Genomic DNA, 14,326 nt, shown 5'->3' with positions numbered 1-14,326 from the left:
AATTTTAGACAATAAGAATTACTAGAGAACCATAGTATTTTAATATTAAGTAAATCTCCTCAGTTTAGTTATATTAAATAAATAAATTAAATTAATAATCTAAATAAATTAACGTATAAATACCGCCATAAAGACTGCAACATAACTCTCGACTATACTTGTAGAACTAAATAATAATTTATCCATAACCATATTTCTCTAGCAGGAAGTAGTATTCCCTATTACAGAATGAAACTTGTTTTACAGATGATTTAAAATTGAAATCGGTTTTGAATTAAGTTAAATTCAAGTTAAATATCGAATCTGTGTTTCGCGCACAATCGTGTAACACCTGAAAATTCATTTTATTTAAGCGAGCGGTTGTGGTCAAAGTCACACAATTAGTTGATGTTTGCTTTCATCATAACAAACTGATGCTCGTATATCGATTTTCTGTCTGTACTAACTTAGTTTGAAGCGAACACATCTAACAAAATACGTTCTAATTCTGTTTTCATTTCTCCCTGTCTTCTTTGTTCCCTTTTTATTGATAATACAATATAATTTTTTTTCTTCTATTGTATAAGATTCAATCGCATAATATGTATTTATAAAAACAGTAATATTTAATTAATTTACTTTTGCATATTTTCCAATACTCTCAAACCAAAGAATATTAATAAAGATAATTGTAAAGATAAAATATTTATTTAATCTTCGATATAATTTTATATAAAAAGATTTAACAAATATATTTGTCAAAGTATTATTTTTTAAGATATTGATAAAAAGGTTTGAATAAGACGAATACAATAATATTTATGTATTTAATAATTAAAAGGCCAAATCCCTCCAAACATTATACACTTTTATCAACATAAATCGGCTATTATTTAGTAATTGTCAATTGTAAATGCGAGATATACATATGAGACATATATATATTTATATGTTTAGTTTTTCTATAAATTCAAATACAACTTCAGAAGATTTATTGAACATTCTTGTACATAAATATTTTCGAGCATAAGTGTACATTATTCTTCAAAAAGATAATTATTTTTTTCTAGCATTGATTAATTCGCTTCACACGGCGTTATTTTATCATAGAAAAAGCACAAGTAATTATTCTAAAAATTTAAGTCCTACAACTCGACGCTGTGCATTCATATAAAATTTAATGAAGCGCGTAATGAACAATATTAAACGTTCATAATTCTATGGTTAAAATATTGACGTATAAAGACAAAGAATTTTTTTCGACTTGAATATATTAAACAATGTAGTTATCAGAATAATGAAATATCCTTATCCTAATCTTACTTTAGATTTTTAATTCGTTAATTTTTTTTCCTTTCATTTTTATAGAAGTAAAAGATAAATTCGATTTCAGTGAATCGTCCAAAAGATGAATATGATCAGCAAAAATAATCAAACTAAATCATTACAAGTACTCTTGTAAAAATATCCTAAGTTTCAGTGGTTAAAGTTAAACTAATAAGTATAAGTGAATTATGAAACGTGATCAGCTTCGATTAATCTGTTGCTAATAGGCCAATCGATAATTTTTTCGTCTGGTATAATATGTTCAAAGGTAACATTACCATGGCTATCGTGATTTTCTTGTCAACTTTTCTTCCCGGAGTTTCCAACATCACCTTCAGCAAAGTTAGAAGATTTGATGGATCACTCATTGACGGATTTATGAACAAAAATCTGATAAAAAAATTTCGATCGATCCGATCTCACCTGATCAATTTAATCCGTATTTTGCTTATTCCATTAAAAATATTTCTACAAGCGTTCAAATTATTTTTCCATGAACCAGCGTAAACATTTTAACTTAAGCTATTCTATTCTTCGCATCAATCACTTAATTTTCTTTACACTCTCCCAAGGATTTATCATTAACAAGAAAAGTTCATTCACTTTAAAGATCCGACAAGTTCGTTCACCTTCTCGTTATCTAATCTTTAATTGATACATCTTTATTTAGATACCTCTCATGTATAAATGTTTCATTTCTTTGTTTCGTTTCGGAAAGCACTTTCAAAATGAACGCTTTCTGGTGCCTCTAGAAGTACATCTTCATCGCTGTAATTACCATTATTCGCCGAAAACGGTAATGATTAAAATGTTGCCGTATTATCCGCGTCGTACAATAGTTTAACCAGAAAAGAACAATGAATATCTTTGTACGTTCCCTGCGCAGTTAATATGATCAAGTTCGCCGCGAAGCAATTAAATACAACGGTTAAGTAGAAATTAAGTTTCTGTAACATCACTTCCCGGTACCAAGCGCGATCGTTCTTCTGCTCTACTAATTTGTCGGCACCATGGCGGCGAACAATGCAATTTCACTTACACGTTAAACACAACAATAAGAACCGGAGGACGTTTTAGCTCGTACAACTCTTTCCTTATCTTCCTTTGTAGAACACACTAAATGGATTAAACACATGCGCATGTATATACAATCTACACTGTCGGCAGGAAGTTTGGAAATAATATGGTTCTTGAAGGTGGGTTGTGTAAAACAGATCAGCCAAGCAATTATTTTTATTTTCACGTTTTTTTATTAAGGCGATCTTAAGTATATTGTACATACATTGTACATTCTTCGTTACAAAGCAAAGTATGAATTTTACAGATACACTTAAATACTAGATAAAGTTTATCTTAAGTGGTACGTGGTAAATACAATAAATGAAAATAATAAGTTTACGATTGATGAAAATGATAAATGATGAAATGTTTAAATACTCTTTCGTGAGTCATTACAACCGAAAGGCCTTCAAATTTATCACTGCAAGAGTGATTGTATGATAGACTATTCCATAGATAGAAGAAAAGATATTTGCACTACATAACGCATTTATGTGAAATTACCGCAAAAAGCTTCGAATACATGATCGTCTGATTATTTTAAAAGGTTCATCCGAAGTAGGAGATTCTAAGAATCTATAATATCAAGGAAAAGTATATACTTGGAAGTTTTATTCTAAAATAACCAAATAAATTATTAATTCGTAAAACTAATATCTCTATTAGTTTATGCTTTATTATCAAGTGAAAGATAAATAAATAGTGAAAAATAAATAGTCAAATAAATTATTAATTCGTAAAACTAATATTTCTATTAGTTTATGCTTTATTATCAAGTGAAAAATAAATAAATAGTGAAAAATAAATAGTCAAATAAATTATTAATTCGTAAAACTAATATCTTTATTAGTTTATGCTTTATTATCATGTGAAAAATGTTTCAAAGTTTCCAAACTTTTTGTCGCTGTATGTATTAATATGTATCAATATTGTACTATGTAATAAGAATGTGAGAATCGTCATATAAAATTACTAGTCATGGTATAAGGCGCGTATATAAGAACATGGCGCGTATTTGACCTATGTCCGGACCGTTTCTCCGCGAATTATGCAACCCTTGCCCCTTGTTTCGTAGTTTTGGTGATGCTTTCTCTTTTGTGGACTTTGTAGATGTTTTGCTCAAAGAGCCGAACGTTACTTACCATAAGAGCCTGTAACATTTCGTTCAATGATGTCAAACTGATATAAATGATTATCTGCTATGATTAAGCAAAATCTTTATAACAAGATTATATGTAACGTGCCGTACAATTTATATTATAAAATCAATAATTTTTTATTGCCACAATTTTTTTAAATTTAAAAAATCTGTATAGCATTAATACCGGAATATGTTTTGCCAATTTTAAGAATTCTGTATTTTACTGAATCAAATTAATGATAAAAGAAAGCATCTGTTTTATTTACCTCCAATTAAATATACAATTAAAATTAATACGAAGAATTTTAAAATAAGAATGTGCTTGATTATTAATGTCTTATTCGTAGTATTAAGCTTGTAAAATTGCACATAAATATATGTATACTCGTTTTGAAGTTGCGTGGTAGATACTATACATACAATCTCTTGTATATTATAGTGCTATATACAGGGTGGTTGGTAACTGGTGGTACAAGCGGAAAGGGGCTGATTCTATGCGGAAAAAGAAGTCGAAAATATAGAATAACAATTTTTCGTTTGAGGCTTTATTTTCGAGAAAATCGACTTTGAATTTTCGCTCGGTACGCGTGCACTTTATCACGTCTCGTTATAACGGATCTCACTGTAGATCGTTGTCTCGATGGAAAAATTAAAAAAAAAAAATTAAAAAAATCTTTTATTCTATATTTTCGACTTCTTTTTTCGCGTAGAATCACCCCTTTTCCGCTTGTACCACCAGTTACCAACCACCCTGTATATGGCAGTATAATACTATGGAAGCATTAAAGAACGCTATGTTGAGTAATGTTAAATTTTTATAAGTTTTGTATAAAATATAGGAATTTATTTTAAAAGTTATTAAAACTCAAGAGAAGTAATAAAAAAACGCTTAAAGAGATGTGTTCGTAATTAAAGAATTTTTTGTTCATTTTTTGTTCAATTCAATTTTTTGTTATTTTAGAAATTGCGAAACTTACAAACAACATCATGTTCTTCTAGATATACGTATACAGTTTCAGCAAGATAATTGTATTATTCATTTCATGATTTAATTTGAAATGTAATTTCGTTTTATTTCTAATTTCTTCACTCGAAGCGCTTACATCTTGATTTATGCGGTAAAAGTCATTTTCCTTGAATTTATCAAGTTAACGCTTGCAGTTTGTAACGCATAACAAGAAGCCAGTTTACAATTCCTGTAACCTTCAAGGATTTCAAATCAATTTTAAATTCATATAATATTGCTCATTGCATAGTATACGTGTCATCAGTAGTTTGATCATTCATCCTAGCCAATCTAATAATGTTTATGTAAAATTGAAAGTGGTTAATGTAATACTAAGAGTTAGGAGTCGCTAAAATATGTTAAGCAAAAGGATAGTTGCATCAAGTAATTTAGAAAGTTTGAAATTCATCATATTTAGATGTGTTTTATATTTTTGAATTGTTAAAAAGATAGAACGTACCGAAATTGCTAACATTTAATTGAAAAGTTAAGAAATGCTAAGATGTTTTTTAATGCATATAATTAAATAATTCCAAACTATGAACATATATCGAATTACAAATTAATTTTATTACATTCTATATAACAAAGACTTGCACTCGTATGGTATATTATATTTTCATATTTTACATTCTTTTCCATCTTTTAATTGATTCCTTATAGTCGCATCAACTACTATAATGATTTGTTAGTCATTAAGTCACTGGATGAGTCTTCTTTGTGGGAAAAATGTATTCCTATTAAAAAGTTTTTTAACGATAATTTTTAATTTGTATTTTTCAAATCGTTTCTTATTAAGCAAAAATTAATTAATAACCAGAAAATTTGTTTCATTGTAAGATGGAAGATAAAGTGATTCGAAGTAATTTTTTTATTGCATACATTTCATAATGTATTAATTTTGAGGAGCCCATTCTGATTTTTAAGGCTTAATGTAACTTCTTAATAACAAAAAACGAATTAACTTATCTTTTATATGTATAGTAATCTCTATTACGACTAAACCAGATTATTAACTTTTAATTTCATAATTATGGAACTTTCTGGTTGAAGGCTGATTTCTTTCCATAAAAATTATCTTTTGTGTTTAATATCAAATAGAATAAATTATATCTAATAAGCGTGCAATAGTTGTAAATTTACTTGTTCCAATAATTATGAGTTCATATATTTTATTTGCATATTTTGAAATATTTTATATGTGTAAACATCCACAGAGAGAAAGAGAGAGAGAGAAAGAGAGAGAAGGAAAAAGAGAAACTGTTACTTATTTTTTGAAAACAAACACATTAAAAAAGTTTCCAACTTTGAACACTTAAAAGGCAATAATCGCTAGCTTTGAGCTAGTATCTGCATTTCAGCTTGCCGTATACAGTTGTGGCGTTGCGATCTGGAGAACTTTATGTCGATCCTTCCAACTGCCTATGTCAGGCGTGCTTGGCATAATTCCGTGCGTTCCAACAACTCACCGTATATTTTCCGCACGTAGTATACTTTAAGCACGTTCCTCGTTTACGAGTACACGCGTGAACTGAGAGAAAAATTCGAGAAATATCTTAGTGTCACGGAGAACAAACGTACATTGCAACCGGTCTAGCCGATATTAAATTTTAGCACGTGTCGCAACAAAGCTAAGCCGATTGTACGCAAGCTATAATTACCAGTAAAATCATTAGAAATTCTTCGTTGATTACAGAGTACAGAGAATAGGAAAAATTGAAATGATTTTTCAGTAGATTGTAAATGTAGTAAAATTTTATGTATTAAAATGAGATATTATACAAAAATTATAAATTCCTCCACTTATCTGGACATAGAATCTTATTATTTAAGTGAGCGTACAGACAGTAAAAGATATTTAAAATATCTTTTTAATGAATTCTAAATAGAGTACAATTCCAAATCCATTTGATAAAACGAAATTTTAATTAAATAAATTTCTTCAAAATTCAAAAATTTATGCATCTGAACGTGACATTTTATCGTTTAAATGAGAATGAAGATAATAATAAAAATTGGAAATATTCTTTGCAATGAATTTTAAATATAATAGTATTTCATTTATTAGTAATTCACTTATATACACATGAAATTCTATTATTTGTACAAGAAACCAGGCTAGTGTAGAGAATCAGTGAATCCCTATTTGTAAACTCCAGTTATACGAATTGTTTGTTTCCTGGCAAGTTTAGACATATGGAGTATTGTATACCATATAGATTGTAGACTGTATGGAGATTAGTCATAGATTGAGATTGAATTGAAAAGCAAATAGATTTGACAGTGGTGGAAATCCTAGAGGATTGCAGAAGTTTGAAAACATTCAGACTTTAGAAGTAGGATATCAGAGAACAATGCTTGTGAAATGTAGAAACTATATTTTGTATAATATTGAAAATTTACCAAATCGAATAAAGTTATATGACAAAAACTTTTATTTATTATCGTTTGCATCGTTATTAATCAAACTATTTTTTGTACCACCAATAAAATTAAAAACATATGAGCTCTAAAACTTTCAAAGTTTACAAAATTGTATGAACTGTGAATGTAGGAATGTTATATTATTAGTTTGTAGATAACAGTATGATTAATACAATATCGTTTGCACTCACACGAAATCGAATATAAAAGCCCATTTCACGTATTCGTTACTCGCTATTTCTACGACACAACAACACAACGATCTTCACACGACAACGATAAATTCAACTCTGAGTCTCTCAACTCTCGTTAAAATGTTTTCCATGCTCACTTTTCCCCAAACATACCTTGGTAACGCTCGCAACACTCTTTAACAACGTCAACATATCTTGAAAACGCTAATAAACAATTACCCCTCACGCCACGTCCTTCCCTGATGTCACACTATTCCACATGAATGTTTACCTAAACATTTATTTGATCGAAAAATTCAAATCTGCAGTAATGTGCAGGACACGCACACGTTACAATGTTTAAAGAGTGAAACGAATGTTTTACTTTTATTTTTCCTTTATTTTTATACAAATTTGAATTTACATAAACTAATGTATCTATTATTAGAATGTCTCGATTGCTATTAGGTAACAAGACTTATACCGTCGTTTCTACGCCAATAATAATGCTGTATACATTTCATGGCACGATTCGTGCATTGTACGCAAGTGTAGCATGTTGCTCCGAAACCGCTTTCTCGCAGTGGCGACTCGAGAAGCCTTTCTTGGGAGACAAGGCGAGAGCGAAATGCATAAAAGTATATATTATACATTAGTACAAGTACATATTTGAATCTTCCTTTACAAAATTTAAACTTTACTTATAATTTCTATTTTAATATCTCTATTATGTATTTCAATATCTTCGATTCTATATAGTCTAAGTAATTAAATTCACATTAATTATATACCTAACAAATTTTTTAAAATTCTTAAAAATTATAAAAAATATAATATTTTTATATTTCATTACTCTTGGAGGATAGTGGTGATCGTCGATATCGCCCCTCCGTCTATAGATTCGCAACTCACGCTCCTCGCGATATTCTCTTTACACGTTAACTTGTTAAGCTTCCATGCGATAGAACTATGTATTTAGGATTTCGTTCGATGTAGGAAACTAAGACGCACGTGTTTCCGTTACTCAATTTCGAATATATTTCCCGTAAAGAAACTGTGTTGTTCGTGTTTTGTAACATGGACACTTCGATCTATTAGATGTTTTATTTTAAAACTCTTTTATAAGCTTTATTTTATCGTTTCTAATCTCGTGTTAGCTTTATTTCATTTCAATAGAAAATTTGATTTTTATTCAATTTCATTAACGTTACTGTTAAATATTGTTTCATATTAAACATAATTTTTAAACTGTAAAAACCAAAATATTTTACTTAAAGTGTTACACATAGTAAACTACTCTGAAGTTATAAAAACGTAATGATTGCAATTGGTTGCAACGGAATTATTTTAATAAAGTGTATAAATGAAATGTTGTTTTTACTTGTATTCAACTATACTTCACATATATTAAGTACGGATACAGTTCTAATAGGTATGATAAATTATTGAATTTCAAATTTTTAAGACTAGTAGTAAAATACCAATATAACAATCACTTTTGAAGCTTTAATGTTACTAACATGTGTAATAATAAATTATTGTGAATAGACATAATTCTATTTACACAAAGTCTTGGCAACGGTACTTTAATTCAAAGCTTAAAATACATTTTTCAGTAAAAGATGAGATAAAGATTGAAATGGAACGAAATGAAAAAAATATGCATGAATAAAATTGCAAATGTTAAAGACGAACTTCAAAATCTTCTCTAAAAGTAGGACTGAAGAAAAGGAGCATTAACTTTGCACTAGAAATGCAATTGATTTCCGTTATAATCATGGGAATAAAAAGTATTTGATAGTGATTATAGCACCTTTTGCTTTTAATTATATAGGTGCGCGAGAAATAAAAAGCAACAGCGTACAATTAATAACAATAATGCGTTAAAGCCTAATTTATCTTCAAATACACCTGCCTTTCAACATAGGCACGTGCATTTTCTGTAACGTTAGTTGGAAAGTCAATGGACAGAGCCGGTATGCCGCTGCCAACGACTTTTGAAATGCGTGTCACCTTTTTGCTGATCAAGAAAACGGTATTCGACTGACGAGCCGAACACCTAATCTTTTTCCCTCGGTTTTTTCTTCGGTTAAGCTCTAGTGTGCACATTATGACGGAACAGATGCTACGTCAGATTCAAATTGCACTGCGATTTAACGTCATTGCGTTTAATGGAAATATTTTCTAACATGTTACAGAACAACTAAATTGCATTTTATTGGATATTTATTACCTTGAACTTCGACTGCTTCAGTAGCGGCAAATTGTTATGGTTAAAAATTTTCAAGAGTAAATAATTCAGTGTTGATCTTCTGCAGCTGCAAAATTCTATGTCCTACTATGATACAATATTATATAGCATTTGAATGAAATATATGGGCCAGTAGATACTATCTGTTCAAGAATTGTAATTAATTTTAAAAAGATTGTTGATTCGAGAATCGTTAGATATAGTTTTGACTGAATATTCGAATGTTTGTAGATATCTCTTGTAAATATATTTCGCATGTCACTTACAATCGTCATATTGCAATAAATTATATACAATTATGTTGTATGAAATACTTAGAAATTTCATTGGGACTGTTATGAAACTCAACTATCGTGACTATATTGACAAAGTTTCTAATAAATCCGAAAGTATTCATACAAATTACAAAATATTTAGTGCAAGTATACATGCAGGGTGTTCGTTTACAGGTGTCAAAATACTTAATGGGTGATTCTTGAAGCTAAAATAAGATGAAAATCACGAATACAAAAATTGCGTTGTCAGCTTTGTTGTTTAGTTATTGTGAATTAAAAATAAGGCGAAATACCCCTGTGTACGAGCAAACCTCCTTACACGAACGAAAGTAGGTCAGCCTAAGCAGCGCAGTGCACAGGGTACATTTCGCAGAAATCACAAAAGTATTTAAACAGTGTTAAGTGAGTCCTTAACTTATTACATGCATATGCATGCTGTATATTAATTTTTTAGTAAATATATACTTACTTAGTAACAGCAATGTTCAAAATGTTTTATTTAACACATTCGATATGAATAGAAGTTTTCTATGGAAGTGATCAAAGACTTTCACAGTCATTGTATATGGAAACAATCTATAAAGAGAAATGATTGAAGAAACCTTTTATTACAATACGAGATCTTCTTGCTAATATGGATAACATTGTTATGACATATATAACGTTATTATGAAAATAATATTATCATTTTTTGATTGCATAATAATAAAAGATATAAAGCTTGCAAGAAAAATTTTAATTTAAAATGAAATCATCCAAAATGAAATAAAAGAAACAGAATATAATCGTCTTTAGCAGAACCTTTTAGAATATAGTAAATAAACCACGAATGTTTATGCAAGTACAGTATGAAGAAATACTGTATAAACTAAAACACGGAATATATAGAAAATATACTATAGGAATGTTCGCCTGAAAAATAATTCTCATTTTATTATATTATTTAAGTAACAACGTGCAATAGTCTTGTCAAACAATAGTCTTTTCGATATTACTCATTGTACATCAGTGTCTTTTACATATCAGAATTACTTTGTAAACTGAAAGTATTCTTTTGTTGCGTATGTAGGATCCAGTGTCGTGTGATAATATTACATATCATGGTTTTAAAATTATAATTAACTTTTTGTCCAAGATAGCATTAAGCATATCGAAAAAAGTTTGTAATTTATCCCAATGTCTCTAATAATATTCTTCAATGAGTATCGATAAATATTGTAATTTGTTGAAAATATCAATGTGAAGTTATTGATATTTTATCACTGATAGATATGAAATATATGGGAGCTATAGAAGTATTCAGGGACTCTACGACAAATAACTTTGTAATATTCAAAAAGTATGTAATGCGCATGAACATGTATTGTGGAAAATATTCAAAATGCAAAACACTTTGGAACCTGTAATGATAAAACAAATTACTATTTAGATATCTTTATATACATATACAGGGTGGTTGGTAACTAGTGGTACAAGCGGAAAGGGGGTGATTCTACGAGAAAAAAGAAGTCGAAAATATACAATGAAAATTTTTTTAAAATTTTTTTTTAATTTTTCCATCGGGACGACGATCTACAGTGAGATCCGTTATAACGAGACGTGATAAAGTGCGCGCGTACCGAGCGAAAATTCAAAGTCGATTTTCTCGAAAACAAAGCCTCAAACGAAAAATTTTTATTCTACATTTTCGACTTCTTTTTTCGCGTAGAATCACCCTCTTTCCGCTTGTACCACCAGTTACCAACCACCCTGTATATGTAAATCATAATGCATTCGCATATGTATCGTACCCCTGAAACTATATCGCATACAAATTTGCATATAATCAGTCATTTACATACATTGAGGAAAAATATTCCTAGTCAGCAATTAAATATATAAATAAATTAAAATTAATAATACATCATACAGTAATTAACGTTGTCCTCTATTTCTATTCAATATTGTTAAAGACGCAATATCGACGACATAACCACAATAAGCTTAAACATTTTGTTTTAAACATTACTTTCCAAGCATAATAAAATTAGCAATGAAATATCTAATCTTTGAATATTCATATGTGGGATTATAAATTTATATCTAATATGTAAAAATAAAATTAAATTACACTTAAGCTGGTACTCATATTCGATAGTTTTAATAATTTCCAATGATATCTGAATAATTATTAAATAATATCTGAAAAATGTCATTCAATCCTTAATTATTAATATCTCTTATATTGATATAATTGCATTGTTAGGTAACAAATGACAGAAAATTATAATGATTTAAGTTTCTACAAGCCAGAATAAACCGAATATACGAATACCTACATACAGTTACCCACAAAAGTATATTTGTAGAAATCTTCTATGAATACGTTACGTGTGTTATTCAAAACATTTTGAAATTTGATTAGAAACTTATAAAGTTTAAAACAAATCTAAAAATGTACAGAGTGTTCGAAAATGATCTGCCACCTCTACATCGACGAGGATCTATAAAAAAGAAGCTAGAAATTGACTTTGACCTTGAAGTTCAAGATCAAATTTTGTTATTATATCGCATTGTACTTATCATGAAGATGAAAAGTTTCAAAGGAATCATACGTCACACCTCAACCGGTCTGTTGGAAAAATATGTTAAAGTTCCATTAATTTTCGAGCTCATCTTCACATCACAAAATTCTAAAAACTATTAGCAATGTTCTATAATATATAAGAATATCATATAATCGTGTAACACAGATATTTAGACAAATAAATAAAATATTTGTCATTACAAATAGAAGATCGGAGAAATATAAATTAGGGGTATATCTTCAATCCACAAAGATACAGTTTGCTTATATATTATATCCATATGTGTAATTATGTACTGATGCTTGTAATTTAAAATTCTTAGTCGCAATATTCGATATCAGCAATCTGAGAATCTTGGTATTTGATATTCACGTCAAGATATTCAACGTTAACAACTTTCAAGTACTGGTATTTGATATTAACAATCTTTCTGTGTATGAGAAATATTCAAAACGTACTGGATATAGGTAAATCGATTTTTAACTCTAACGCTCCTCCAAGCAGAATACCTCGATTATCCTAGTCTAATATTTATTTCGACCTGTTAGAAATAACTTCAACTTAATTTACACTTGTAAAGAAGGGAAATAAACGTGATAAATTCATGTTTACCAACTTTTCTTATTTTAATTCCATTCGATGTCTAAAAATAGGGAACACTTACGAAAATCTTTTATGAATATATCATGTGTGTTACTAAACATTTTAAAATGTCATTAACGCTGTGATGAAAGTCGATTATAGTATTGGTGAAATTTGAAACAGATCTGAAAATGTGCATATGTAGAAGCTACTTACAAAATATTTAATACATGTATATATGTATATATGCAATTGATATAGGTTGAATAACCGCGAAAATTTAGGCTGCCACGGTTTAAACGAATTGAACACCAAAGTAAATAGATTTTTCGCAAAGCTAGCAGAAACTGTGGAATTCGATTAAAAGCGTAGAAGTAAATTAAAACCACACGTGGCTTCTATTCGGTGTGCATTTCCTTCATTTAAAAGTCGACTTTGTACTTCTACCACTAATTAGATCAATTGGCGCGTTAGTTAACAGGCAAAGCTATGTAAAATAATGTGGATTAATTAAATAAAGGAATAGAATTCTATCTTACAAACAAATGCTGTTGCATTATAGTTATCGGATTACTCTATCGAAGCGTGACTTGAATTGGCCAAAAGATAATAATCACGAAAAAGCATACTTGAAGTGAAAATATGCCGTTATTCGTACATGCAGTCAGTCTCGAAAAAAATTCGAATACTAGCATAACTTTGACTTCTATATTCTATATCTGAAATAAATATAGATAATAGAACAAAAATGTTTTGCAGTACATTGAAGTATAGTATATAAATGTCAGAGAGTAAAAAGCTTTTGACGTAAAAGAAACCGTTGTTTAAATATTAAAAGAAATGTCGAAAAAAAGACGTTAAAAAATGTAAAATGGCAACTTTCTATAGAAGTTTTAATATTTTTTTAATATTTCCTATATCTTTTTGTTCAATAACATGTTTTAAACAATTTAATATGTTGAAGATTATTTTCTGTTAATAATTAGCGCTGCATTTTATTCCTGTATTAGAGGAATGTATCATTTCTCTTTAATGTTAATTGTATTTCCATCTCCGTGTTGTAGATGCAACTACATGCTTTTGACAATCTGATTGAAATTATTTTTTTGTTTATATATACATCTCAAATATATTTTTGTCTAAAACCTTATGTAATTATGTCTAAATGTTTACCACTACTTTTTTATATATTCATATTCATATTTAATATTCCTTACATATATATCCTTTTCTCATTATTAAAATAGATATAAATGGATATTGTAATAGTAAAATGAAGAAGTTGATGCTTATCCTTACAATCATGTGTATTGCAAAAAAAGCTATAAATTGTAACACGTTTTGAAAATTTTATACCAGATTTCTTATTATTACGTATTTTATATTTTATTAAATTTATATATTCATATTTATTATATGTATCGTGTTAATGGTTATGTTTAAAATTAGCATGAGTGTGTATATAAAGAAGAAAGAAAAATATCTCTAAAAAAAAGTCATTAGTGTTAATTCCAAGTGAGCATATTGAATAACTTCAGTGTAT

The 14,326-nt window shown here is 28.7% G+C and overlaps 1 protein-coding gene across 1 annotated transcript in view; it reads left to right on the top strand.

The window, feature by feature from the left end:
* The window catches only part of LOC117237080, a 76,814-nt gene that overhangs the window by 48,090 nt on the left and 14,398 nt on the right, over positions 1-14,326 (top strand).

This window comes from Bombus vosnesenskii, unplaced genomic scaffold, assembly GCF_011952255.1.
Source record: "Bombus vosnesenskii isolate JDL3184/JDL3185 unplaced genomic scaffold, Bvos_JDL3184-5_v1.1 scf7180000013355, whole genome shotgun sequence".
In the NCBI taxonomy this organism is placed as follows: domain Eukaryota; kingdom Metazoa; phylum Arthropoda; class Insecta; order Hymenoptera; family Apidae; genus Bombus; species Bombus vosnesenskii.
This window is presented reverse-complemented; position numbering and strand designations above follow the sequence as displayed.